General features: G+C 46.6%; 1 long non-coding RNA gene across 1 annotated transcript; it reads right to left on the minus strand.

Annotated features, from left to right (window-relative positions):
* Positions 1-1,099: 1,099 nt before the first annotated feature.
* On the minus strand, positions 1,100-27,665 carry LOC146809704 (uncharacterized). The gene is made up of 2 exons (XR_014966476.1): positions 26,963-27,665; positions 1,100-2,989 (listed from the first exon to the last, which is right to left on the minus strand). It is a non-coding gene; the product is annotated as an uncharacterized LOC146809704 (long non-coding RNA).

Consider the following 27,665-nt stretch of genomic DNA (forward strand, 5'->3'; position numbering starts at 1 on the left):
GGGTGCCGAAGAGATCGCGGCAGGGCAACAAGAAGATCAGACTGGGAAAGCGAGTGTCTATTGGGAGTGAGTGTGGGGCTTGACATTGAAAGCTTGGATATCTTTCTGCAAAGAAGTTACATCATTTGTTGGTTCAACAGTACCCTCGCACCGTCATCAGTAGCAGAGGAAGCTGTTAGTTGCCAAAGTTGTGGGGTGTAGTGTAAAGATACTTCACATGCCCACATGTGAAAGGCAAACACAAATCCAGAGACAGACTATCAGATATCTTCATTTATTAGACCACTGAAAACAGCCAATTAGAAAAGTCTTAACACAAAGCCCAACTCTGATTGGTTGAAAGTATGACCTAGCATATTGATGAACCAGCATGCTGTTCTGATTGGCCACCCTTTCAATCAGTAAGAACAGGTCGCTGAATTAGGACCATTCTGATTCGTGTGTGGCAGCCAATCAGAAAAAACTGTGGATAGTCAGCATCTCCTGTACCGTGTTTTGAAGCCAGCGAGACGCAGTGAACCAATATGCTTTCTGTGTTTGCACATGGAAGCCGCCCTTTTCTCTAGTCTGTCCACCAAGGGCTTTCCAAAGTTTGTTAAAGTAAATCTGCTCCGCAGGTGGACTAAAGAAGAGCAGCTTGCACTGTGTTCCATTTTGGCAAACAGTCTTGCTCACCCCAAGGGTTGGTTGACCCTTCCAGCCAGCTGAGGAGGTGCAGTGTCTAGCTGCTTGGCGTCTGGTAAATATGCCCCTATATTGTTATTGAGATGTTTGGTGACATAATAAACCGTGTGGCCTTACTATACCACATCTTTCCCCCCCAAAAATATTTTTTTTCTTTTTTATCAATACTCAGTTTGTAAAAGCCTTTGCATGTCCATTTAGGTATGCTAGTGCTTCGCTTGTGGTGCTGCCTTCAAACCCTCTGGATCTCTTCGCATCCCTTGTGATCTGATATTTGGTAATAAGTGTGAGTTAGCTTTTGTTCTTTCTAGTAGTAATTTTTTGTCTGTGCTGCCAAACACGGTGTCATAACAAGCGGTCATCTGGGTTCCATAAAACATTGTTAACAAAATATAGAATCACTCACCCTCAAAACCAAGGTTTGTGCAATGTCACTTTATTTAATACCATTGGGGATCAGAGGGTGTGCTGTGCCACTTCTACAATCCGTGTGATTCTGGTGAAATAAAATCCAATCAGTCACCAACCAATAGCCGGTGTACAGTACGAAAAAGCATTGCTTCTTTGAAAAGGGCAAATCAGGTCGTCTCTGGGCATATTACATATAATTTACACAAGCGCAAAAAAATTAAAAAAATAGAGCAGTTACATTGCCACCTCTTTGCTGCTTCTTTAAATGTGCATTGGGGCGAAACGATTTTGTTCCAGTCTATATTACAAAACCTTTTGGGAACAATTGCAAAGCCTGAGAAAACGGATTGTGAAACAATATGTAACATGTATGAATTGCTTCTAAAAGATTCAAATGTATTAAAATAAATGATATCAGAGTTGGCTATTTCATGGGTAACCCCATCACAAAATGTTGAACTGATTTTGCTAATGATGTTATTAAAAAAAACATAAAACACACTGGTTATGATTTAAACATAGTTCCTTCTATTAAATTTGAAAAGTTTGTTACGTAAACACAGTGAAAATAAAATGATATCCTATATGCCCTGATTACAAGTTCACGACTAAATTCCTCTGAGTGTGCAAACAGTTGTTTGCACAGAGATTGGAATTGCGGGTTGAATAATAATTATCACATCCTCAAACTTTTGGTGTCTTAAATACAGATTCTGCATATTGTGCCTCATGTTGAAGTAAAAAAACTTGGAATAGGAGGTATGTACCACCCATGCTAAATAACTCTATGTGGGGTAATAGTATTTAATAGATGTTGTAGTAACCAAACCCTATTCCGCCCAACTTTCCATATATTCTCTGGTGCTAAATATCATTTGCTTCACCTATTGCAAAAGCATGAAAATCATGAAATTAGATTTGCTCTGGTTTATTTCACCAGTGTACAGTTTCTATAATACGTCCATAGCGTTCAGTTTCAAATAAGAAGGCAGTAATATATACATACATGTGTAAATAATATTGTCTATAGTAGAACATCTAATTTAGCCAAAAGACTGTGAAACAATTTCCCCAAGAAACATATATCATATTGTCCTTCAGCAACAATGTGTTGGTCAAATGTTTGCATTGGTGGTTGTACCTTGATCCAACTGAACAACGCCTGTGGTGTCAGAGCGGTAAAGGAAGTTATAAGATCACCTTTGTTGGAAAATCTCCACTTCTCAGCAAGATTGCACAAGCAATAAAGAGAAATGTTCTCAAACTTTATTGCTATAGAACAAATTCTTCCTTCGCGTCTAGGGATTGATGATGACTTGGTCTTGTCAAACATTGCTACATCTTCGAGTTGGTCCATCAATGAGTGAGGCGAGAAAAGGACCTGGCATCAGATGTGTTAGTAGTCTAGACTGAGTGCTGGTTGTTGTCCACAGCAGGGTTTGGCCTACACGGTGGGAGTCTTCTGTTCTGTCTCACAGACTAGCATGGAGAAGCTCTCCTTCCTCCCCGGCTTCTCCTTCTTGAAAACATTTCGCAGGCAGCTAAAAACTACCATGATGCCACCAATTGCCACAAGGCTCATTCCCAGGATGAACAAGGTAGATTTTGGGGTGTCATTGAACAAGGCCACACCCGTGCTTGATGTGCCGATCACCAACATCACAGAGCCAAAGGCCATCGTGCAGATACGCCAGGAGTTTTCCACGCCACCGGTGGTGGTGCTCACAAGCTGTGGATTTGTGCTTTTCTGGGCCTGTCCGTCATTATTGCCAAGGTTAAGTGTTACTTCTTCGTAGGTCTCTGCAGTGGACATGTCGGTTTGCGACGAATGGGCCATTTGAGGGCTTGGTCAGAAAGAAGATCCTTGAGGGCTTGGTCAGAAAGAAGATCCTGACTAGAGAGAAAAAAGAGACAAATGAGGCATAAACTGGGTGAGTGAATGATAGCTGGGATGAGTGAGAGGATAATTGAGTGAGTGTTAGACATGATGAGTGATTGAGCAAATGAGTATGTGAATAAAAGACATGGTAAGTGAATGAGAAAGCATATGATAGAGTGAATGAGCGATAGACAGAATGAGGGACGCACCTAATGATTATGACATTATCTAAGGGAATGAACAAGTGATGAGCTGAATGGGTGAGTGCATCAGTGCATCAGTGAAGGAGAGTAAGTGCCATGCGATAAATCGAGTTTGATCAATTATTTCAACTTCAAAAAGCACTTGCGTCCATGCATTGAAGTTCAAGTTTCTTTAAATCATGAAGTTCAATCTTAATAATCCTAAAAATCAGTAATTTTACAGTGACTTCGTAAAGCCCTAGTTCCTGCTCCTTAGATGCCATGTGGACTAGACTCCACAACAGGCCTGTAGGGCTGCTGTGGAGTCAGTCACAAGTGAGCCTGTATGAATACCCAATGCCCTTCTAAATACTTTGCTGTCTTACCTCCATCGGTTTATTTAACAGTTTGAAACACTCAATCATAAAATATACATGGAAACATTTCTAATTTTACTCCTGAGCTCCTTATAAAATCTAGGATTTTTCTCTGCTTCTAGGCATTCCTTCCTCAGGAAGACGCAGCTCTCTGCACGTTCCCTTCAGAGCTTTGAAAGTTCTAATCCAACTCTCACCCTGCAAGTCAATATGTGTTTACATTCTCCTGTCTGCTCCACACGCCTTGTGGCTTGAGCTCTGCAGCATGGCAGCCATCCATCCGTGGACCGCCTTTGATCACTCTGAGGGAGATGGGAAGCCTCGGCAGTAATTTAGCTTTGCATTCACAAACTTGCACGTATCTCCTTTTTATGTTACATATGAGATGAAGTATCTTCAGCTCTAAACAGCAGTTGTAATTCTGATATTACAGTTGAGCAGCTATGCCATTTTCTTATTCCAAATGACCAGTGATGTCAAAAGTAGACTGCAACATGTAAAACAGAGGCAGGTTTTTATAGAGATTGCATGTTCCCATGTATTATACAGAGAATTATTAATGGGAAACAGTGAATTACAAGGATGGCTGTCTCTCCTCCGTATCCCAAATGTGACAAAAACCCTAGCCTCCTGGCACCCCCCCCCCCCCCTTTGCCTTTTCTCTCCTCCAGAAGATGTGCTCCCTGTTTTCCAGCGCTGCTCTGACAGGCGCTCAGAGAGGCCGGTCAGGGCAGCCTGGAATTCCTTCATGAGGTAGCAACAGCGGGTAACAGCTTTCAATATCATCTGTTGCCAAGTCATGGCAATGAAGCACAGGATTCACATAGTGGCTCCCCCCGAACCATAAGTTAATTATAGAATTATAGATGGAGATGGGTAATTCTGAGTCACAGGGATGTTTCCCGCAGAGGCATTCCGAGTGACATCATATAGACAACGAGTGAAGCGAGATCTGTCTATGATGTCACTCAGAACCCCCAGGTGAAAAACGCCCCTGTAAGTAACAGTTACCTAGCAATCATTTTATGTTATGTATGGCCCCCAAAATCACCTGCCTCTGTAACTGCTAGATGGATGCAAAGAGTAATTACCGGATTTACAATTTGGTATAAACGATGGAGGCTTCCTATGTAAGGCATGCATAACACTGATTTGTTATGTCATGTATTGTTATATTATGTATTGTATCATAATCTTATTACTATTTCAAGCAGTGTCATATATGGTGTGAGCAGATTGTATGTATTCTTGTGTTCCATTACTTAGTATACATTAACTAGTCCCACATTACATTGCATGTTAATTCACACTAACTATTGTGTTATGTAGGGCTAATAATTGCTATGATGTGTATTTTGTGACTTTATGTGTTGTAGTGCTACATGTTACTTAAGTTGCCTGTAAAGAACGTTCTACAAACCAAATCAGGTGACGGTAAGAGGAGTCAGTGAATGTGCATGAGAGGAATCCGGGGTGACTGTGAGACGTCATGGGTCGACCACGAAGACAATCTGCACCTGATCGGAGCTAGAGTCACAGCATCAGTGAGTTAGAGATCACTGGTGTCTCAGGCCTGAGAGCAGCTGGGAGTGGGGAGGCCTGAGTGAGAGGAAGCAGGGCTGGCAGTGAGCTGGGAACAACTGTGAGGCCTCAGTGAGATTAGTCAGGGTCTGACCGTGCGCAGATTGCATGGAATCCATTGTGCTTTGCATAATACGCCCAGCGTAATCTTACATATTGTGAAAATTGCTCAATTCAGGAGCTTCAAGACCTGCCAACTATTCATGCAGGTTTCCTGTGTGCACAAGGAAGGGCCTTGCTTATTCCAGCAGTCGCGTCCTCTTGAAGTAACTGAAATACAAGCCGCCAGTACCAAAGAGCTACTTACATTGAAAAATGTGAAAGAACTTAAAAAATTGTCATTTTACAAAAGTGAACAATCTTCGGTTATAAAACATTTTTGATTTTTTTAACCTAATGTGACATAGGCCAATTGGATTTTTCTAGCATCTGAAGTGCGTTCAGAAAACTGCTTGTTTGGCTCCTTAAATTCAGAATATACACATTTGTGCATCACAAGTTAAAAAGCAAGGGAAACTGGCTCTGCCTTTCATCTTTCTGGGAGACATAGAATGATATGTAGTCAGGAGATGGGATGCGCTATGATTTTCCATTTCTCTCTACACAGGCCACAACCCTCCTCTTGCATCGATTACCTGCTGTGGCATTCGTCTTGGCTCCAGAAAGGCAGTCAAGCCTGCGCCCCCTATTTGCAACACTCTAAAGGCCTCTGTCCTTCACCTCCTTGCTACCATTCAAATCCCCAGAATCAACGTTGCAGCAGCAGCCGTGTTTCTCTGGCTACATTATGTGGTTCATGGCCGCACTATGAGTTCGTTGGGTACCTGCTCATAAAGCACAGACCGGGCTGCAGGAGAGTAGGATCTGCTTCACATGGGTACCCCACTTTTTGCTGGTGTTTCACTGTTTTTAGACCTTAGTCTGGCTGTGGCCCTGCTAATCAGGACCCCAGCCTAGCTGCTTCCTCTCTACAATGGTTTGCATGTACATTAGGTAGATATCTAATTGGATTCTGGAGTGCCTTATAAGCCCCTAGTATATGGTATACTATGTACCTAGGGCATAGGTACCTCAGAGGCCTACCAGAGGCTGCAGCATATATTATGCCACCCCTGGGAAGCACTCCAAAATGGCACCACAGGTCTGCTACTGCAGCCTGGGTAAGGGTGTGCTTGCACCCCTTACTGTGGTATAGGCTACCTATATTGCTACCCTATACAGACACATATAAACCTATAAGCCACTCCTATGGCAGGCCTTGACAATCCTTAAGGCAGAGTGCTTGGTTTTATGTGAGAGGGTGCCCAAGCATGAGCTGAGCCCCTCTGCAGCTTTCAGAAATAATTCCTTATGACTGTTCTGTGATACAGCCATACCATATACTCTTAAGTGCATTATAACCTCGCGGTAAATGCTAACTTTGGGATGGCTGCATCAAAACATGTCGTATTTTGTGTCAAACGCTTTGGAATACTACCCCCCCCCCGCCAGTTCTGGCAGCGGGGGTAGCATTCCAACCTTCTAGAGGGAGAGACATGTTCACACTGGCTAAACCCGGAAGGACTTTCCTGAGCCCTGGCATCACAAAATGGATGCCTCTGCCACAGACACGGGTCTGGGCTCCTGCTGAAGGCCTTGACAATAGGTTTCCTGTCGAGGGGAAGTGTCCCCACCTCCCCAGACAGGCTGATGTGTATTGGGGCTGGGCGGGAGCACTCTCTGGTGCTTTGAAGTCCTGCACTGGGGGCAAACCGGTTGCAGGGGCTACCTGCCCCTGCTCTGGTGCGAAACTGGACAAAGGAAATGGGTGTAACCACCCCTCTTTCCTGGCCCACCCATAGGTGGGGCCTTAGAGTTAGTCCATCCCCTAAACTTACTATAAGTATAGGAATCCAGTCCCTAGGACTTTAGATTACCCTGGACAAAACTCTGCAACATACATCCTGGACCTTTTACGTTCCATCCTGACTAGAAGACTGAAGAAATCTCCCTTGGGGTCAAGGAGTGACTCCCCTGCTTGGCAGGCACCAAAGAAGCAACTGACCGGTCTGCAATTCTGAAGCTTCCGCCGGACGCTGAAGTCTCTGCATCCCCAGAGGTGGATTTCCAGACTTCCCCAAGGCTACCCTGAGTCCACAGCAAAGCTGAGGACCGTGGCTATCGTGGGTGACGTGGAACCATGACCCCTGGACACCATGCACTTTTGCAGTAACACTATCTTCCTGGTCCTCCTTGAAGTTGTGCTTTGGGCTCCGAGTAGCCCCAGCCTTGAGCACCTCCTGCACCAAAGATTGTTGGCCTCCACTCCACGAGTGACCCGCGGGCCAGCTCCAAGTGCGACCGCTTGAGGCTCCTTCGCGATCATTAGCCTGTTGGCTAGCAGGTCCCCTCGAAGGCGACTCCTTTTCTGATTGGGCTTACCTGGTTGCTCCAGACGTTCCCTGACTTACCCTCGCTGGGTGGGTCCCTCAGACCTTGCTGGTCTGCACCGCAATCCTTTCTCTGAATTCCAGTGACTTGCCGTTGCCAAGGCTTGTTGGGTTCATTCTGTGGCTGAAGAGTCAAGACACCCATCAACTCACCTGAAGCACCTGACATCTGTGGGCATTGGTCCATCCTGCCCTCGGTCACTGACTAGTGACCCAGACTCTGTCCCCTCTGCTTTCAGATTCCTTACATCCTAGATCCAGGCTTGGATCTCTTTGGACACTTCTCCTCTTCCCGGCAGCAGCAGTTCTTTGCAGGTTTCCATTGAAATCGACGACGCGACCCGACCCGACACCAAAAGACACCTATGCACCCGGCTTCCCTGGGTGAGGTAACTCGAGTTCTCCGGTGCTCTCGTGGGTGCTAGCCCTATAACTTCTTAAGTCCAAAAGGGTTTGGTCCAGACTCGATTAGAAGTGTCCCTAATCTTTAAATTTCCAACCGCGACATTGCCCATAGAAGATAATAGGAACCTACGGTTGTGTTTTCACACTGCATACAGTCCCCGTGGGTCCCCTGTGTCACTACCTTGGGTGGTTCCTTGGGGTCCCAGCGATTCTAGAGGCAATAGGCCTAGTGCCTGTTCCAAGTCGTGGTTCTTATACCACTTTTTTGGTATATGGTTTGGTACGCCCCTAGGGCCCAAACGTGTATTTGTGCTTTTACTGATGATTGCTATCTTGTAACTTAAGTACTTCGAACTCCAGTCTCATAAAGAGACTAGAGGGGTGTGTGTTAACCTAAATACATATATTTTAAATATATACCTGGTGTGGTTGTCCTTTCATTTGATCATTCAAGAGATAATAGACTGGTAAAACAAGCTGCTTTACATTCCTTCAAGACTTAGCCTGAAGGTTGCTCTCCATAGCTACCACTAGGATAGCTTTTATATAAGGTTGTCTTTAACCATTCACTATAAGGGGTTGTTTGGACTGATACAAGGTGCCCACTAGAACTAGTGGACAGCATATATCAGGCCACCTTCTCACATTGGTGTGCAGCGTGTGGGATTCCAGCTTGCTATTGTTTTACCAGATAATCTCAATTGAATTGATCAACTGAAGACCACTAAAGGTACCTGAGGTACATATAATATCAAGTTTAGCTACAGTAAGTTCTACTGAACTTAGAGTTGTGTGTTAAGGGATAGCACACCCTTTCTAAAACTCAAGAGAGTTTAGTAGGCCACACTAGTGTAGGTAGTGCAATACACCACACCACATTAGTAATGTCTAACCAGCCAGGAACCAGTGGGTCCCTACCAGGAACCAGTGAGCTCCTTCCCTATAAATATGAAGATCTCTCCTTTGCTCAGCTTAGGGCCTTATGTACCATTAGGAAGCTGAAGACAGGCAAAAGTCCATCCACCCAGCATCTCATAAAGATACTGAAACTGGATGATATCACAGACCTAGTGGGCCTGATGATGTAGACAGCGTGGGTGGGGCAGCACCTGAGGATGGGTCCAGGGGTAGAAACTCCCCTGACCCTAACTCTAATGCTAACCAGACTGGTGACAATGACCAGACTCTGGTGAACACAGACCACCAGGATGAGGATGAGGAGGATGACAATAATGCCACTTCCTTTATTCCTCCTGGTAGGCCTGACAACAGGGCTAGAAGGGATAAATCTCTGTCAAGGGGATCTATCCAGTCTAACTCCTCTATAGGAACCTCTGTTTCTTCTCACAGAGGGAGGGAAACCTCCCAGGAGAGGAGAGAGAGACTGCTGAAGTATGAGCAAGACAAGTTCAACCTCAGAAAGCAGCAGATGGCCTTAGATAGGGAAGCCCTGGAGCTCTACAGAGCTAGTAAAAAGGAGGGACTAGAGAACCTTGGTGACAGCAATTTCCCTAGAGAAAGGGAGAGGTCTTATGACCATAGAAACCTAAGTACGATTGTCCCTCCCTACCAGAGTGGGGATGACATCCACAAATGGATAACTGCCTTGGAGAGGGCCTGTAAAGTACAGAAGGTCCCTCAAGGTCAGTGGGCAGCAATCTTATGGCTATCCTTTGCAGACAAAGGTAGAGACAAGCTCCTCACTGTAAGAAAAGAGGATGCTGAGGACTACAAAGTCTTGAAAAGTGCTCTGATAGATGGGTGTGGCCTAACCACTAAACAATACAGGATAAAGTTCAGAGACACCCAAAAAGCACAAAATCAGGACTGGGTTGACTTTGTTGATTGTGTTGCTAAGGCTCTGGAAGGTTGGTTATTGGGCAGTAAAGTGTGTGACTTCAAAGGATTGTACAATCTGATAATGAGGGAGCAGATTCTTGATAACTGTCAACATCAGCTGTTGCACCAGTACCTGGTAGACTCTGATCTGACCTCTCCCTAAGAATTGGGAAAGAAGGCAGACAAATGGGTCAGAACCAGGGTGAGGCAGAAAGTACAGAACCAAGGTGGTGACCCTAAGAGGCAAGATTCCCAAAACTCTGACAAGGGTGGGGACAAGGGTATAGACCAGAAGTCTTCACAAGGGCCCCAAAAATCTTCTTCGGGTGGGGATTCACAGGCTAACAAAGGGAAAGGCCAAAATAAACCTTGGTGCAAAATCTGTAAACAGAAAACTCACTGGACTAGTGACTGCACCAAGGCCAAATAAAATACTCCAGCCCCCACCAATGCCCCTAAGGCACCTGCTCCCCCTAGTGCAGTTACAATTGGTGGTGGGAATACACAGAATAAGTGTGTAGTAGGGTTGACCCTGGGTTCTGAGATGGACTCTGGCCTAGTCAGAGTACCAACTCAGGCTGTGCTTGTCAGTAATGGGGGCATGGATATGTCCCCATTTGTGAGCCCCAGTGGCCTGGGCAAATACAGACAGCAGCCTTTAATTAATGGAGTAGAAGCATGGGCATTCAGGAACACAGGAGCAAGTGTCACAATGGTGACAAAAGATCTTGTGGGTCCTGGGCAGATTATACTTGGTGAAATATACCAAGTGACCAATGCTAGCAATGTCAGAACAGACCATTCTCTGGCAGTTGTTGACTTCTCCTGGGGAGGGGTAACTGGCCTTAAGAAGGTTGTGGTAAGTGCGGACCTACCAGTACAGTGCTTGCTTGGCGATGATCTAGAAACTTCAGCTTGGGCTGAAGTGGAGCTCAGGACACATGCAGAAATGTTAGGGATCCATGCACATGTCTTTGCTGTGACCAGGTCACAGGCAAAAATGTCAAAAGCTGGACAGGCCCTGGATTCTGGAATAATGGACCAGGTGCCTCACAAGAGGAGGAGCAGTAGGGTTAAGGCAGAGCCTTCCCACCTGACTCAGAATGCTGATCAGTCTCCTCAGGGAGATGATCTTGAGCCTGAAGAAGGAACTAACCCAGAGGAGCTTGAACCTGGTTGAGTTAATGGGGACAGGGGGCCCTTCCAGTTCTGTTCTGAGCCAGGAGCAGAAAACCTGCCCCTCTCTTGAAACCCTCAGACAGCAGGCTGCTGATGAGGCTGCTGGGAATGCTAGTGGCACCCATAACGTTTATTGGGATGATGGACTCCTTTACTCAGAGAGTAGGGACCCCAAGCCTGGTGCAGCCAGGAGGTTGGTTATACCTCTGAGGTTTAGGGGTTTCCTATTGACACTAGCCCATGATATTCCCCTAGCAGCACACCTAGGCCAGAACAAGACTTGGGACAGAATTGTTCCTCACTTTCACTGGCCTCACATGTCTGAAGACACAAAGGAGTTTTGTCGCTCCTGTGTAACCTGCCAAGCCAGTGGCAAAGCAGGTGGCACTACAAAGGCCCCCCTGATACCACTACCTGTGGTGGGGGTACCCTTTGAAAGGGTAGGGATTGACATTGTTGGTCCCATGGATCCCCAAACAGCATCTGGGCACAGATATATACTGGTGGTGGTGGTGGATCATACCACCAGGTACCCAGAGGCAATTCCCCTCAGGACCACTACAGCACCTGTAGTGGCAAGAGCTCTCTTGAGTGTGTTCTCAAGAGTAGGCTTTCCTAAGGAGGTAGTATCTGACAGAGATGCAAACTTTATGTCAAGTTACTTAACTGCTATGTGGAAGGAGTGTGGAGTGAATTACAAATTCACCACACCCTATCGCCCACAATGCAATGGTTTAGTTGAGAGATTCAACAAAACCTTAAAGGGCATGATCAAAGGACTCCCCTAGAAGCTTAGGCGAAAATGGGACCTGCTCTTGCCCTGCCTTTTATTTGCATACAGGGAGGTGCCTCAAAAGGGGTTGGCTATAGCTCATTTGTTTGGTCACCCTGTCAGGGGCCCATTGTGTTTGGGGAAGGAAGGATGGGAGTTACCTCTCAAGCCCCCAAAGCAAGACATAGTGGACTATGTACTTGGTCGCTGCTCCAGGATGGGTGAGTATATGAAAAAGGCAAACAAAAACCTTGAGGCTAGCCAGGAACAGCAAAATGTCTGGCATGACCAAAAGGCTGTACTGACTGTTTACCAGCCAGGACAGAAAGTGTGGGTGTTGGAGCCAGTGGCCCCAGCAGCTCTCCAGGACAAGTGGAGTGGACCCCACACTATTGTTGAACAGAAGGGAGAGGTTACTTATTTAGTAGACCTAGGAACTCCCAGGAGCCCCCATAGGGTTCTCCATGTCAACAGGCTGAAGCCATATGTGGACAGGGCTGACACGGACTTGCTCATGGCAACTGGTGAGGGACAGGAGGAAGAGAGTGACCCACTCCCTGACCTCCTCTCACAGAACCCTGATGATGGGTCAGTTGGCAGCCTCACTGCCCAACAGCAAACTGATTGCAGACAGGTTCTCAATCAGTTCAGACACATGTTCTCACTGACTCCAATTCAGACTACCTGGTGCACTCATGAAGTGGACACTGGGGACAGTCTGCCTATTAAAAATAAGATATATAGGCAACCTGACCATGTCAGGGACTGTATCAGGGCAGAAGTCCAGAACATGTTGGATTTGGGTGTGATTGAACCCTCAGATAGCCCTTGGGCTAGTCCAGTGGTCCTTGTGCCAAAACCTCACACCAGTGGTGGGGAAAGAGAGATGGGGTTTTGTGTGGACTACAGGGGTTTCAATGCAGTCACTAGGACTGATGCCCATCCAATACCAAGGACAGATGAGCTCATAGATACTTTGGTCTCAACCAAGTACCTCAGCACATTTCACTTGACAGCTAGCTACTGGCAGATCAGACTAGCTCATGATGCAAAGCCAAAAACAGCATTTTCAACCCCTAGTGGGCATTATCAATTTGTGGTAATGCCCTTTGGTCTAAAAAATGCACCTGCCACTTTCCAAAGGTTGGTGAATATAGTTCTCACAGGCCTGGGAGCCTTCAGTGCAGCATATCTAGATGATATTGTTGTCTTTAGCTCCACCTGGGAGGATCACCTGTTCCACCTAAGGAAGTTTTGGAGGCCCTGCAAAAAGCAGGCCTAACTATCAAGGCTACTAAGTGCCAGATAGGGCACAGTCAGGTTGTGTACCTGGGTCACCTTGTAGGTGGAGGCCAGGTTCAACCATTGCAGAGCAAGATCCAGACCATAATGGAATGGACTGCTACAACTACCCGGACTCAGGTGAGAGCCTTCTTAGGCCTGACTGGGTACTATAGGAGATTTGTCAAAGGGTATGGATCAATAGTGACACCCTTGAATGACTTAACTGCTAAGAAAATGCCCAAAAAGGTTCAGTGGACAGCTAGCTGTCAAAAGGCATCTGGTGACCTGAAGCAGGCCATGTGTACTGCTCCCATTCTGTTTTTTTTTTTTTTTTGGACAAAACTTAATAGGAAACAATTCAGCACAGGTAGTGCACAAACAATCAAAACATTTCAATTATGTCAGTCAGTCAACAATAGCTTTATTCGGTTAATAATTAAAACCATCAAAGCATACAGAAAATTCAATTATGATTTTCTATTGGTTAAATATGACAACTGCTGCACATATTAGTTCATTAGTTCATTTTATTTCTTACTTTTTCGTTCCTATTTTTATATATATATACATGTGCAAAACTTTTCTTTGTATATGTTTTATATCAAAGTCATCATGTCATAACACATCCATGTAAACATTTGTAATTTCATTATGCAATAGATCACCAATAGGAGACAAGAATTGATGAAAAAACAAAAAGACAAAAGAAACAGAAGATAATAATGAGTTATGGCTAATATTTGATTCTACGCGCGTTTCGGCGATCAGCCTTCTTCAGGTAGCCATAATCCTAATACTTCCTACAATAAGAAAAAATAAACTATAATTGTCTGTGCATACCATAACAACCTAAAGTGCGTACTCATAATTCTAAAATATCTATTTCCGTATTTACAAGATTTACAAACAAATATCTATTTACAATTTTATACCATTTCCTATACATATTCAATCTCGTTCATTTCCAAATCACCTTAGCAATCTGTAGTACTTTAAATGTGACCAATAAAGGCCCAGTTTGGAGGAAGTTCAAAACATTCGGGTAAATGTAGTGTTTGTAGAGGCTATTCACTTCTGTATGGTACGGTGTAATCAATTCATCTATAATTCATTCTGTTTAAAGGGTTCTCTAGTGGGCACTATCAGTTTGTGGTAATGCCCTTTGGTTTGAAGAATGCACCTACCACTTTCCAGAGGTTGGTGAATCAAGTCCTTACAGGCCTGGAAGACTTTAGTGCAGAATATCTAGATGATATTGCTGTCTTTAACTCCACCTGGGGGTATTACCTGGTCCACCTGAGGAATGTTTTGGAGGCCCTGCAAAACGCAGGCCTAACTATCAAGGCTACTAAGTGCCAGATAGGGCAGAATCAGGTAGTGTACCTGGGCCACCTTGTAGGTGGAGGCCATGTTCAACCATTCCAGAGCAAAATCCAGACCATAATGGACTGGGTTGCTCCAACTATCCAGACTCAGTTGAGAGCCTTCTTAGGCCTGACTGGGTACTATAGGATATTTGTCAAGGAGTATGGATCAATAGTGACACCCCTGCATGACTTAACTTCTAAAAAGATGCCCAACAAGGTTCAGTGGACAGCTAGCTGTCAAAAGGCATTTGATCACCTGAAGCAGGCCATGTGCACTGCTCCCATTCTGCACAGCCCTGACTACTCCAAGAAGTTCATTGTTCAAACTGATGCATCTGAATTGGGGGTTGGGGCTGTACTGTCACAATTGAATGAAGAAGGTCAGGATCAGTCAGTAGCTTTCATAATCAGAAGGCTGACCCCTAGAGAGAAACGTTGGTCAGCCATTGAGAGGGACATCTTTGCTGTGGTTTGGGCTCTGAAGAAGTTGAGGCCATACTTGTTTGGGACTCACTTCCTTGTTCAGACACACCATAAGCCCCTCTTATGGCTAAAACAAATGAAGGGTGAAAACCCCAAACATTTCCCTACAGGGGGTGGACTTTACAGTGGAACATAGACCTGGGAGTAACCATGCCAATGCAGATGGACTCTCTAGGTATATCCACTTAGAACATGAAGACTCAACTGGTCAAGGTTAGTTTAATGTCCCTGTGTTTGGGGGGGGGGGGGGGGTGTTGGAGAGTAGGATCTGCTTCACATGGGTATCCCCACTTTTTGCTGGTGTTTCACTGTTTTTTTACCTTAGTCTGGCTGTGGCCCTGCTAATCAGGACCACAGCCTAGCTGCTTCCTCTGTAAAATGGTTTGCATGTACATTAGGTACATATCTAATTGGATTCTGGAGTGCCTTATAAGCCCCTAGTATATGGTATACTATGTACCTAGGGCATAGGTACCTCAGAGGCCTACCAGAGGCTGCAGCATATATTATGCCACCCCTGGGAAGCACTCCAAAATGGCACCACAGGTCTGCTACTGCAGCCTGGGTAAGGGTGTGCTTGCTACCCTATACAGACACATTAAAACCAAAACAAAGGCCTTGACAATCCTGAAGGCAGAGTGCTTGGTTTTATGTGAGAGGGTGCCCAAGCATGACCTGAGCCCCTCTGCAGCTTTCGGAAATACTTCCTTATGGCTGTTCTGTGATACAGCCATACCATATACTCTTAAGTGCATTATAACCTCGCAGTAAATGCTAACTTTGGGATGGCTGCATCAAAACATGTCGTGTTTGGTGTCAAACGCTTTGGAATACTACCCCCCCCCCGCCAGTTCTGGCGGCGGGGGTACCATTCCAACCTTCTAGAGGGAGAGACATGTTCACACTGGCTAAACCCGGTAGGACTTTCCTGAGCCCTGGCATCACAAAAATGGATGCCTCTGCCACAGACACAGGTCTTGCCTCCTGCTGCTGACCGAAATTCCAGCAGGGGAGGCCTGGACAATAGGTGTCCTGTTGAGGGGAGGTGTCCCCACCTCCCCAGACAAGCTGATGTATATTGGGGCTGGGCGGAAGCACTCTCTGGTGCATTGAAGTCCTGCACTGGGGGCACACTTGGTGTCCCTGTGCATACTCCAGTTCACACCAGTTGCAGGGGCTACCTGCCCCTGCTCTGGCCCAAAACTGGACAAAGGAAATGGGTGTAACCACCCCTCTTTCCTGGCCCACCCATAGGTGGGGCCTTAGAGTTAGTCCATCCCCTAAACTTACTATAAGTATAGGAATCCAGTCCCTAGGACTTTAGATTACCCTGGACGAAACTCTGCAATGTACATCCTGGACCTTCGATGTTCTATCCTGACTAGAAGACTGAAGAAATCTCCCTTGGGGTCAAGGAGTGACTCCCCTGCTTGGCAGGCACCAAAGAAGCAACTGACCGGTCTGCAATTCTGAAGCACCCACCGGACGCCGAAGTCTCTGCATCCCCAGAGGTGGATTTCCAGACTTCCCTGAGGCTACCCTGAGCCCACAGCAAAGCTAAGGCCCGTGGCTATTGTGGGTGACATGGAACTGTGGACCCCTGGACACCGTGAACTTTTGCAGAAACATTATCTTCCTGGTCCTCCTCAAAGTTGTACTTTGGGCTCCGAGTAGCCCCAGCCTTGAGCACCTCCTGCACCAAAGATTGGTGGCCTCCACTCCACGAGTGACCCGTGGGCCAGCTCCAAGTGCGACCGATCAAGGCTCCTTTGCGATCACTAGCCTGTTGGCTAGCAGGTCCCCTCGAAGATGACTCTTTTTCTGATTGGACTTACCTGGTTGCTCCCGACGTGCCCCAACTTACCCTCGCTGGGTGAGTCCCTCAGACCTTGCTGGTCTGCACCGCAGTCCTTTCTCTGAATTCCAGTGACCTGCCGTTGCCAAGGCTTGTTGGGTCCATTCTGGTCGCTGACACCGCAGCACTTGACAGACTTCGTGGAAAAGCTCAAATCCGGCTCATGAACTTCATCGACACCTCCTGGACCTTGTGGCTAAAGAGTCAAGACACCCATCAACTCACCTGAAGCACCCGACATCTGTGGGCATTGGTCCATCCTGCCCTCGGTCACTGGCTAGTGACCCAGACTCTGTCCCCTCTGCTTTCAGGTTCCTTACATCCTAGATCCAGGCTTGGATCTCTTCGGACACTTCTCCTCTTCCCGGCAGCAGCAGTTCTTTGCAGGCTTCCATTGAAATCGACGACGCGACCTGACACCAAAAGACACCTGTGCACCCGGCTTCCCTGGGTGAGGTAACTTGAGTACTCCAGTGCTCTCGTGGGTGCAAGCCCTAGAACTTCTTAAGTCCAAAAGGGTTTGGTCCAGACTCGATTAGAAGTGTCTCTAATCTTTAAATTTCCAACCGCGACATTGCCCGTAGAAGATAATAGGAACCCGTGGTTGTGTTTTCACACTGCATACAGTCCCTGTGGGTCCCCTGTGTCACTACCTTGGGTGGTTCCTTGGGGTCCCAGCGATTCTAGAGGCAATAGGCCTAGTGCCTGTTGCAGTCGTGGTTCTTAAACCACTTTTTTGGTATATGGTTTGGAACGCCCCTAGGGCCCAAACGTGTATTTGTGCTATTACTGTTGATTGCTATCTTGTAACTTAAGTACTTCGAACTCCAGTCTCATAAAGAGACCAGAGGGGAGTGTGTTAACCTAAATACATATATTTTTAAAATATATACCTGGTGTGGTTGTCCTTTCATTTGATCATTCAAGAGATTATAGAGTGGTAAAACAAGCTGCTTTACATTCCTTCAAGACTTAGCCTGAAGGCTGCTCTCCACACCTACCACTAGGATAGCTTTCATATAAGGTTGTCTTTAACCATTCACCATAAGGGGTTGTTTGGACTGATACAAGGTGCCCACTAGATCTAGTGGACAGCATATATCAGGCCACCTTCTCACACGGGCTCAATCTTCTGCTGTGCAATTGGCGCCACTCTATCTAACAGATGAGAAAATCTTTATTCACCCACCCACTGAAACTGGACTCACTTCTACTTAATAGCTTGAAATGGTCCATATGCCGGCAAAATCTCAATATTTGGCTGACACCCCTTCCGTTCAATAAGACGAAGAACTACTCTACAATATAAACAATCTTGGCTTTTCTCAGTCAGCTCCACCCATGATGCTAGTCACAGCCTCTCCTTCTCCCAAATGACTGGCCTTTGCATATCTGACTAAGAACCATGTTGCTTGTTTTATGCACTTAAACTCCTGACCACCCCTGATGCACTTACCATTAACTTCACCTCTGCAGAGCCCTCATGGCAGCACTACCTGGTGTAGAAACGTGGGAAAACACCAGTGCAGACACACTTCGGAATGATCCACTAACACTGTTGACCAGCTCCCCATCAGCGATTCTAGCACTCTCCGAATGGAGTATATTGTATGCCTGATACCAAATGGATGCCACTGCTATCTGAAAAGCCAAATTGAAGATAACAATAAAGAAATTGTGCTACACTGTTTTCCCGTTTGTGGGATACTATGGCAGATCATAAGGGGAGCTAGGCAAAAATGTAAAGTTCCAGATGATCAAACAGCATTTCACACCCACTATATTCTCTGCCTGCCTATCAGAGAGGGAAAGCTGAGCAAAAAAAGTATTTTTTCGCTCGACCCTCTAACCTCATCCATAGTGGCACTATCTCATTGCTTGTGTAAGGGCCTCAAACATAATACTGACACAATTCAGGTTTAGATCCCTCAGTGTTATGAACCCTGCCATTGGCTGCTCTTATCTGGTGTACCTTGGAGGTGAAGCTCCTGTCCCACCTTCTCTTACATAGGACTCACGTCCAAGATTTGGCAACAGGGCGAATCATGACCTTGCTCAAATACACCATTAAACAAAATCTGTAAAGCAAAAGTCATCAATCTAAGCCAACCTACTGTCATCAATAAGTTCACTGTTGTCCTTCTTGAATACAAAGACATCTCCCAAGAGCTCAGACATGCCTTAAAAACATGGCTTCTAAAAAGCAAGCCTAAGGTTGATGCTGGTGCTGATCCTCTTATCTCTTGTGAATAGCGATGATAACTCACCCACCTGAAACAGAATACCCTCCTCACCGACTCCCTCCCTCAGTTGGGAACTGAGACCATCATCTTGGACATCAGACAAAGAAATCTTCTTTTTAGGCGAAAGCCCGACTTGTCCTTGGATGCCACTGGACAATTCTGCAGTCTTAGACACAATTGACCCCTAAATGTTTCTGAACTGACTCCTGTGTGTGAGAAGTTGGCCTGGTATATGATGTTCACTAGTTAAAGTGACCACCTTGTACCATGCCAAGCAACCCTTATGGTGTGGTTGTAAGTCAACCTTTTCGGACCAGCTGCCCTAGTGGTAGCGTAGGCTAAGCAGTCTTTGAGGCTAAACTCGTGAAACGTGTTAAGCAGGCTGTTTTACCAAATGTAACCCCCTTTTATACCAATGAAAGGACACCACACAGATATATATTCAAAATATATATGTATTTATTTCTCAAAGTATCCCCTAGACTCTTTATGAGCACAGGAGCACAAATCGTTAAACAAGAATACATTAGAATACACAGAAGTTGCACTTTATATGGATAGGCCCTGGTGGCCACTCAAACCATATACTAAAATAGTGGTATAAGTACCACGAACAGAAAAGGGAAAAGGCCTAGGGCCTCTAGAATCGCTGGGCCTACAAGGAGCTAACTTCAGTTAGTGACCAGGAGGTCCACGGGTTGTGTGTGCAGAGCAAATAGTCACACGCGAGCTCCCATAGGTTTTCAATGGGTGCGTAAAAGTTACAAAGTTACTGCAAAAAGGATCTTCCGGATGGACTATGAACTCAAGATTGGAAACACAGACACTAGAGATGATACTCTACACTTGGGCACCGGAGTGCCAGCTTTACCTCACCCACAGGAAGCGGGTGCATAGGTCTCGAAGTGCGTCGGGTTTCTTCTATCTGTTCAATGGAGCCTGTAGTCAAAGATGCTGCAGGCGACCGGTCCAGAAGAGATGCGTGGATCCAAGAGTGGATCGGAGTTGTAGAAGACCTGTAAGCAGAGGGGACAGTGTTCACAGTCACTAGCCAGTGACCAGTGTGGCACCAGGTGGGTACCAGGCGATGTCGGGTGCAAACAGGAAGAAAGGTGTAGCTTGTCTCTGCAGCCACGTGGTCCCTGAAGGTCAACGACGTCCAGGAGTTGGTTCACGAGCTGTCCTACGCAGGCTCTCGCTGTCGGCGGTGTCGGCGACTTGATCGAAGCAACCAAGCCTTGGCAAAAGCAATTGTTGTGGAAAACAAAATAAGCTGATGGTTCTGACCAGCAAGGTCAGAGGGACTGCTCCTTTGGAGAGGAGCAAGGGCCAGTCTGGAGCAACCAGACCAGTGGTGTAGTTCTTGAAGTTCGTCGCCAAGATGGCCACTAGCCAGCGGGCCAGCAACCGGTTAGGCGCGTCGAGTGGCAAAATGCGGAAGGGCCCCACGCAGATCGTGGAGATGCTGGAGGGCTCACCTTTGGTGCAGATGCTGCTCGGGTGTTGGGCTTCTCAGATCCCAAAGCACAACTTGGAGGGGGCCTCGGTTGTTGCGCTTGCAGCTTGTCGTGGTCTTTTCAAGATGGCTGGCTCCACGTGTCTCGGTGCCTCCACGGGTTCCTCTTTTTCAGGGACTGTGGATCGGGCGGTGAGAGGTCTGGAGGTCCAGGTCTTGTCAGTCTCTGGGCTCGGGCTCCGGCGAGAGGCGGCGGCAAAGCAGATGTTGATTCGCTGGATGGTGCCTGCGTTAGCAAGGTGGTCACTCCCTGACCACAGGGGAGATTGGCTTCAGTCCTCTGTGCGGCAGAGCGTCGAAGTTCCCGTCTTCTTCTTGTAGTTAAGTTGATTCCAGGATGTCTGAAGTCTTAGGACACAGCTCCTACCTTTAAGCGGATTCTAGGGGCCGGACTACCTGCTAGGTCCCTCCCTAAGGGTGGGACCAGGAAGGGGGGTGGTTTCACCCCCAATCCTTTGTCCAGCTCGCCCCAGGCCCGGGACTGGTGTGCCCCAGGACCGGATTGAACTGGCATATGCACCGAGGCTCCTTGTGAGCCTCAGGCATGTCTGGTTTCTTTCAAGCCCTACCTGACCAATACACAAAATCATGTCTGGGGTGGTGCACGCACCTCCCCTGGCAGGAAACCCTTTGTCCACACCTCCCAAGCTGGAAGGACTCCCAGCAGCAGGAGGGCAGACTTGTGTCTGTGGTGGCAGCATCCATTTTGTGGAGCTGAGGCTATGTCTGATTTTACCCGGGTTTTAGGTACTGTACATGTCGTGTCCCTCTAGAAGGGTGGAATGCTAACCCCATCTCCAGAATTGGCGAGGGGTTAGTATTCCAATTCGTATGACACCTTACTCGACATGTTTTGATAAAGCCAAACCAAAGTTAGCATTTAACCGCGAGGTTCATAATGCACTTAAGAGTATATGGTATGACGATATCTGGAAACAGTAGAAGGAAGTTGTTCCGACCACTGCAGACAGGCTCAGCTCATGCCAGAGCACCATCTCACATGGAACCAAGCACTCTGCCTTCAGGATTGTTAAGGCCTGCCATAGGAGTGACTTATAGGTTAACATGTGTCCCATTTAAGGTTAGGTATAGGTATACTACACCCAAGTAAGAGGTGGTTACACCAACTTACCCCAGCTGAGTGATCAGCCAGTTGTGTCAAATTTGTTAGGCCAAGCCTGGGGTGGCATAATACATGCTTCAGCCCCTGGCAGGCCTTAGATACACCAATGCCCTGGGTACCTAGTGTACACTGGTACAGGGGCTCACAGGGTGATCCACTTCCAATTGGTTATGCACCTAGGGTGCATAGTGTAAATTTAGTAGAGAGAACAGCAGGCTGGGGGTCTGATTGGCAGGCCCACAGCCTCAATATGTCAAAAACCAGTGAAGCAAAAAGCAAAAATTTGGGGTGACCATAGGATTGCAGACCCTACTCTCCTACACTGTGATACTGAGGAACTGGCATTCTGCTGCTCATAGGTTTATCTACTACCTATCCAAAGTACTCACAAGGTCAAACTAGCATCCTTCCTCTCTATCTCCGTCAACATTTTGTTTAACATCTACATGAAATCATACCACTTGGAGGCATCTTTGGCAGCTGCAACCTAGGCATCCGCATGTATGTCCACAATACCCAGATTCACATTGGAACATCCTGTGACAATGGGAGTATCTGCACTTTATGTGTCATCTTCCCAGACCCAAAGATGGATGCATACGTCCTGATTCTTTCTTAATGCCTCAGAGATCCTACTCCACGGCTCAGGCGATCCAACTTCAAGCTTGTTTAACGGGCCCCTATAAATCCTCTCCCACATCTTTTCCCAAACCTTTGCACTCTGGGAGTCACTCTCGATGTCAATGTCTCCCTCAGTTCACACTTCAGTGACATCACGTCAGTACTCTGCACAGTCACATCTTAAGTGGATTCCAGCCATTACTCCCCTCACAGTTAGTATTAATCTTTCGACTATTGCAATGACATCAGTGCATCTGTTGAGCTTCTCAGCAAGTGCGCGGACTACAACAGCGCAGGTTGCCACATTTGGGGTTGAAACTCACCCACCTCGTCTCCCTCCACCTGCTTTCACTTCACTAGCTTCAAGCCAAGAAAAGGCTAACTCAAACCCCTTTTGTTAGTCCACAAGGCCTTCTTGGCCTGTACCCACCCTACCATTACAAGCAGATAGGGACTTTCAAGGCAAAAAACCCTTCTATGGTCGCCCACCTAAAACAGACTTGTCAGCCACCTGTTGTGAGGCAAACATTTCAACAAGGCTATTTCCAGGTTCTGCGGCGTCCCCTCAAAACAAGCATGTATATTGTGCAACTCTACTCCCCATACACTGCATCCTGTTGTTTTAAATCTCACTATTTAAAATGTAATTCTGTCCCCTGGTCTGTGCTGAATATTACAATCCTTTCTACTTCGGGTCTTGTGTACTGCTTGATCAATGTCAAGCAAATAATGATTAATTACATGAACCTTTATGTGTACGTTTTACTACTTGCACTCTGTTTGCTTCAGCTAGGTCTATAAAATTTCCACACATCAAAGTCTGTCCTATACAAACACATAAACACTAAGTAAATGAATAAATAAAATCCACTCCTTTTCTCACGGGCAGCCACAACCTGCTTGCCGCATGGACAGATCCCACCAGCTGGTGATTGCTGCCTGTGCAAACGCAGAAGCAAACACAGTTGACTCCCAATGTGCGTGCTAACTGACCGGTGTTTGGAAGGGTGATTGTACTGCATTCAGTGAAAACCACAGGGTGTGGTATTATCACCCTATTCCGGATCCTGCATCTTGCAATGGGAAATAATGTACAGAATGAAGGCCATTGTCACTTAATATCTCTGTTCCCTGCAGATTTGGAACTGCTTTCATGTACTCTGGGAAAAACCTTACATCTAAGAATCTGATTTTATATTACATTTATGACTCCGATTTGTTGAGATCAATATTTCACTGGTCTCGTATAATTCCTGTAAATTGTGAGAACTCATTTGATTATATGACATAATTCAAGTATATTATGCGCCTGGAAACCAAAACAGTGTAAGGTGAGAGGGGAAGAAGAGAAAAAGATGGATAGTATGGAAAGGACAGAGTGATACGAGAGTCAGAAATAGAAGAGTATGTTATAGACAGACATGGAAAGGAAAGGAATGCCACTATGAGGTGAGAGAGCGATGTGGAGGAGATTGAGAAAGAGTGAGGTTAGAGATAGAGCCAACAGTGGCATACAGGTGGGAGCACATGAGAAGGAAAACAGAACAAGACAGAGAAACTGAGCGGGCGCACTGAAAAGATAGCCTGGCTGATGAGGGTTATGAACTCGAAACCGGTCCCAGGATGCTTGTTTCCGGTCCAGGGAAAACATGGCTCGGCAGTTCGGGCTGGACTGTTCCCATGAGGCACAGGGTCAGACTGATTTGCATATGGCCATGTTTGAACTGGGGTGGTGGAGTGAGCTAAAGAATGATGATGGATTAAACCCAGATCAGTTGACTGGGGGTGAGTGTTTGATTTGCTCAAACGCTCCGTCCATTATCCCCTTTGGTATCGCTTTGTTCGCCCTAAGTTGGCAGGGTATGCCCAGACGTGGGTCCCTTGCTCACTTTGCCACTGGATTCAAGATAGCCTGGCTGATGAGGGTTATGAACCCGAAACCGGTCCCAGGATGCTTGTTTCCGATCCAGGGAAGAAATGGCTCAGTTCGGGCTGGACTGTTCCCATGAGGCACAGGGTCAGACTGATTTGCATATGGCCATGTTTGAACTGGGGTGGTGGAGGGAGCTAAAGAATGATGATGGATTAAACCCAGATCAGTTGACTGGGGGTGAGTGTTTGATTTGCTCTAACGCTCCGGCCATTATCCCCTTTTGTATTGCTCTGTTCGCCCTATGTTGTCAGGGTATGCCCAGACGTGGGCCCCTTGCTCACTTTGCCACTGGATTCAAGATAGCCTGGCTGATGAGGGTTATGAACCCAAAACCGGTCCCAGGATGCTTGTTTCTGGTCCAGGGAAGACATGGCTCGGCAGTTCGGGCTGGACTGCTCCCATGAGGCACAGGGTCAGACTGATTTGCATATGGCCATGTTTGAACTGGGGTGGTGGAGTGAGCTAAAGAATGATGATGGATTAAGCCCAGATCAGTTGACTGGGGGTGAGTGTTTGATTTGCTCAAACGCTCCGTCCATTATCCCCTTTGGTATTGCTTTGTTCGCCCTAAGTTGGCAGGGTATGCCCAGAAGTGGGTCCCTTGCTCACTTTGCCACTGGATTCAAGATAGCCTGGCTGATGAGGGTTATGAACCCGAAACCGGTCCCAGGATGCTTGTTTCCGGTCCAGGGAAGACATGGCTCAGCAGTTCGGGCTGGACTGTTCCCATGAGGCACAGGGTCAGACTGATTTGCATATGGCCATGTTTGAACTGGGGTGGTGGAGTGAGCTAAAGAATGATGATGGATTAAACCCAGATCAGTTGACTGGGGGTGAGTGTTTGATTTGCTCAAACGCTCCGTCCATTATCCCCTTTGGTATCGCTTTGTTTGCCCTAAGTTGGCAAGGTATGCCCAGACGTGGGTCCCTTGCTCACTTTGCCACTGGATTCAAGATAGCCTGGCTGATGAGGGTTATGAACCCGAAACTGGTCCCAGGATGCTTGTTTCCGGTCCAGGGAAACATTGCTCGGCAGTTTGGGCTGGACTGTTCCCATGAGGCACAGGGTCAGACTGATTTGCATATGGCCATGTTTGAACTGGGGTGGTGGAGTGAGCTAAATAATGATGATGGATTAAACCTAGATCAGTTGACTGGGGGTGAGTGTTTGATTTGCTCAAATGCTCCGTCCATTATCCCCTTTGGTATCGCACTGAAAAGTGTGGCCAGTTAAACTGTAGGGCTGTTTCAAGTTCTTTGCTCAAGGGTAAGTGGATATATTGAAGTGCCCTGTTCTGTGTCACGTGGACTTAGCTTCGTGTTATTATTGGTGGGTGTGCTAAAGCTGGCATTTCTGTGTGGATAGCTATCTGGTCTAATGGTTGGATGTATTAAACTAATTCGTTCTTAGTGGGTGTGTTGGAAGAATACATTTCTGTGTGTATGTTTGTTCACTGTTAGTGGATGCGTGGAAGGTCACATTTCTGTGTGTGTTTCTTGAACATTAGTTAATGCATGGGTTTCTCATTTTTTGTGAATATGTCCTTGTTAATTATTGGTTACTGCGTGGAAGTTGTCATTTCTGTGTGCATGGCTACTTATATTTTGTGGATAAGTGAAAGTTTGCACTGAAATGCCCGGGGCCGCCCCACCCCAGCTCTGTGCTGTTGAGGGATTCTTCCGCAACCCACCCGCGGTACCAGCCCAGGCCAAAAACAAACAGACGTGGAGAAACGTGTCGGTGAATACAAGAATGGACCTATGGAATTCTATAGGGCAGGCCTGTGCCAGCGGGGACCGCGCGCCCAAGCAGCGCCGAATGAACTCAGCAGAAAACTCGGTCCGAAGCATGTCCGGTGAAAAGCCACGCGCCCAGGCCTGGCACTGCCGGTGCACTCTGGTGCTTGTAGTCCTGGTTTTATAATGGGGACAGTGCAACTACCAGAATGTAAAGTACAATCAGGGCTGCACGAGCTACTTTTACCTGAAACTTGGAGAGATCGGATCCATGCACTGACAGATGTGGATCGAAGTTGGTGTTTGCAACCAAGCTGCAGTGAGCAGTTTACTCACGCACGAGACACGTTTTTTTATTGTATGGAGAGCACCTCAAACACCAGGCGCTGTACACAGAATAACATTTCGCACGGGGTCCCTTTCGCACTGATCCAAAGCATTCGTGCAAAGGAAGAGTAGAAACTAAGGCCCAGATTCACAAAACTGTCGCACAACGCAGCTCTGCACCCAAAGCTGCTACGCTGCGTTCCATGACAGGGGGAAAGCAGGAAAGCGCCAACTGTACAGAGATTTCGCACTATACCGCTGTCTCCCTAGACTGGTTCACAATTGGCTGCCGCGCGCCATGCACACACGTTTGTGCCACAGTGCAAAGGTGTCTGCATAAGTTACTGCGTGGAAGGTGTCATTTCTGTGTGCATGGCTACTTATACTTTGTGGATAAGTGAAAGTTTGCCTTTCTGTGTGTATGGCTGGTGATCATTATAGGTGGATGTGTTAAATGCTTGTTATTATCACTGAATGTGATAAAGAACGCCGCTGGTGTGAGAAGCTATATGTTATATATTAGTGGATGTGCCGAATTTGCACGACTATTCGCATGGCTACTTTTCCATTACTTTAAATGTTCTCTGAATATGTAAAGTGCGCCCTCGGGATAGCTGTTTATTAAATGCAAAGGTCACCGAGCTTGGAAAAAATCTGCCTATCAAATCCGAAAATGCAAGTAAATGCGAACTAATGCGCGCGCCTGGCGTGCCGTGCCCCTAGGGTTCATGTTACCTTCTCGAGCAGCAGTAAGCAGGTGCCTCCAGGCCTCCTCCTCGGAGCAGAGTGATGTGGCGCCCCTTAGACAGATGTTTGGGATGCAATCGCTCCTTCCTCGCTCCCAGACGAATGGCGAGCCCTTTTTTCAATTTCTTCCTCTTATTTCTCTATGTCTGTAAAATTGCCAAATCAGCCATGGTCCTTTTCGTCTCCTCTGTTATCTCCTTTTCAGCTATTTTTTCTTGAGTTCAGGTATTTTCTTTTTTTCCCGCCACGCCTTCTTCTACCTTGTAATCAATCTTCTTTCATGTTCCTTTCTCTACCCCTGCTTCTTTAATATTCTCTTTGCTGTTTTCTTTCTTTCACTCTAACGCCTCATCTGTTTATTTTCTTATTTTAGTACTTTCTTCCGTTTTGTCCATATGTTTCTTTTCTGCGCTACTAATCGCTTTCTTTCATTATACCGCTCTTTATCCGTCCATTTCGTTCTCTTGTTCTTTTCTTATCTTCTCCACCTTTCTTTCTTTCGCTTTTCTTTATTCCTCGATTTCTTTGTGCTTGGCTTTCTTCTTCGCTTTTACCTCTCGTTATCCCCTCTCACTGCTGTGCCCATCTCCCTTCCCTCTAGCTGCGCCCTGTTTCTTGCCCGCTGGTGCCGGCTCTTTCTCGCGTTCTCACACTCTTATCAGCGTCACTCGAGCTCTCCACAGTTGCTTCC

This window comes from Triturus cristatus, chromosome 7 (assembly GCF_964204655.1).
Source record: "Triturus cristatus chromosome 7, aTriCri1.1, whole genome shotgun sequence".
Classification (NCBI taxonomy): Eukaryota; Metazoa; Chordata; class Amphibia; order Caudata; family Salamandridae; genus Triturus; species Triturus cristatus.